Raw genomic sequence first — 2,554 nt, forward strand, 5'->3', positions numbered from 1 at the left:
GAATTGTACTTACTCTCTCTCTCTCTCTCTCTCTCTCTCACACACACATTCTCACTTTTATGGATATAATAGATAGATTATGCTGGATATATTTCCATATGTCTGAATACCCTATATACAAATGGTCAAATCTGTAGATAACAAATTTATTGAATAGATAGGTTGAGAATTGTTCTCTCTCTCTCTCTCGCAACCTTACACACACAACCACACGCAAACATTCTGACTTTTATAGATATAATAGATCGATTATGCTAGATATATTTCCATATGTCTGAATACCCACTATACAAATTTTCAAATCTGTAGGTAAAAAATTTGTTGAATATATAGGTTGAGAATTGTTCTCTCTCTCTCACACACTCACATTCTCACTTTTATAGATATAATGTATAGATTATGCTAGATATATTTCTATATGTCTGAATACCCTATATACAAAGTTTAAAATCCGTAGATAAAAATACGTTGAGTATATAGGTTGAGAATTGTTCTCTCTCTCTCTTACGCACACACACACACACACACATTTTCACTTTTATAGATATAATAGATAGATTATGCTAGATATATTTCCATATGTCTGAATACCCTATATACAAATTTTCAAATCTGTAGATAAAAAATGTATTGAATATATAGGTTGAGAATTGTTGTCTCTCTCTCTCTCTCTCTCTCTCTCTCTCTCTGGCTACCTCACACACACACACATTTTCACTTTTATAGATATAATAGATAGATTATGCTAGATATATTTCCATATGTCTGAATACCCTATATACAAACTTTCAAATCTGTAGATAAAAAATTTGTTGAGTATATAGGTTGAGAATTGTTCTCTCTCTCTCACACGAAACTGTGCGCTCGGCTTCTTCCCCCCCTTCCCACCCCAAATGCTTGGGAAACTGTGCACTGTTTTTGTTGGTTTTCAAGCTGCCTCTTCACCCCCCCACACACACAGTTTAACAGTAGTAGGAGGTCAAGAGAAAGAGGGTGAGAGAGAGAGAAGAGTAAGTTGGTGAGAGAGAGAGAAAAGAGAAAGAGGGTGTTGGTTTTATATTTTTATTATCGTCTAATATTTTGAAAGCTGAATTTCTAATAAAATGTGCATCTATAGGAGATAATGCCTGGGAATGTGTCCCCCCCCCCACAGTTTAACAGTGGTGTGACGTCAAGAGAAAGAGGGTGAGAGAGAGGGAAGAGTAAGTGGGTGAGAGAGAGAAAGAGAGAGAAAAAAAAGAAAGACGGTGTTGGTTTTGTGAAAAAAGTTGTTATTTACAATTGTTCGCATTCTTGGCCTTTTGGTCAAGATCAAAGTGTAGTATCTGTTCTTCAGATGCTGCACTTCTATTTCTTGTTCTCTTTCAGTGGAGGAGAAATCCTCCACGACTGAGACAATTTTTATTTTTGTACCTTTTCTCCACGTTAAAAAACGACCCTGGTGTCTAACTCTGTCCCGTGGGGAGGCATAGTAAATAGGTACAATTGTTCGCCATTAGTGGATGTTGACGTCACGTCACGTGACATGACTAAGCGTTTTTTTTTTTAGTATGAATAACATTTTTTGTTTTAATTATAAAGTCTACACTTAATTTTATAGAAAATGATGTATATATAATAGAAAAAAAAAATTACTGGTTTTGTTGGATTCAAGTGGATCCCCCCCCTCCAGTTTAAGAGATAGCAGGTCACGTGGTAATATACAAAATGGCTAGCGTAAATATAAAGATCGGTTTTTTTATCGACGAATATTTTGAAAGCTGAATTTTTTTTTATTCCTGTACATTTTTTCCTGATATTTTTCGTTAAAACTCTTGTATAAATACTATTTTTAACCAGTTAAATACGTTGGAGACATTGTCATGGAGTTTAATAATCTCTAGAACAAAGCAGAAGAGAAATTACAAAAGTATCGGTAAAACAAAGTGTTTGTTTACATTTGTTCGCCATTACTGGATGTTGACGTCACGTCACGTGACATGACTAAGCGTTTTTGGATTATGTAATATTAACATTAAAATGACAGGTTTTTTGGGGGGCCCCCCTAGGAGAGAAATGATCAGTTCACCCCCTTTTAATGGTCCGTTTGGTGTGGAATTTCGATATTTGTCATGCGGGTGATCAAGGTTCAATATGATACATAATTTGTCAACTTTGGTTGTGTCTGTCAAAAGTTTGAGCTGACGTCACGTCACGTGACACGTATTGAATAACGTTAAAATGACAGGTTTTTTGGGGGGCCCCCCTAGGAGAAAAACGATCAGTTGACCCCTTTCTACTGGTCCGTTTGACGTGAAATTTCGATATTTGTCATCCGGGTGATCAAGGTGCAATATGATACCAAATTTGTCAACTCTGGTTCCGTCTTTCAAAAGTTTTAGCGTTACAAACAAACATACATACATACATACATACACACCGATTTTTGCCTTTTATATATATAGAAGATATATAAATATATATATATATATATATATATATATATATATATATATATATATATATATACACACTACTTCCAGTGTATAATAACGCCTTTTATGCGACGTCGTTT

General features: G+C 34.8%; 1 pseudogene; it reads left to right on the forward strand.

Moving 5' to 3' along the window:
* Positions 1-1,284: 1,284 nt before the first annotated feature.
* LOC145260067 (U2 spliceosomal RNA) lies at positions 1,285-1,418 on the forward strand (annotated as a pseudogene).
* Positions 1,419-2,554: the final 1,136 nt, after the last annotated feature.

The sequence above is a fragment of the Euprymna scolopes genome, chromosome 35 (genome assembly GCF_053919585.1).
Source record: "Euprymna scolopes isolate OS-2025 chromosome 35, ASM5391958v1, whole genome shotgun sequence".
NCBI lineage: Eukaryota > Metazoa > Mollusca > Cephalopoda > Sepiida > Sepiolidae > Euprymna > Euprymna scolopes.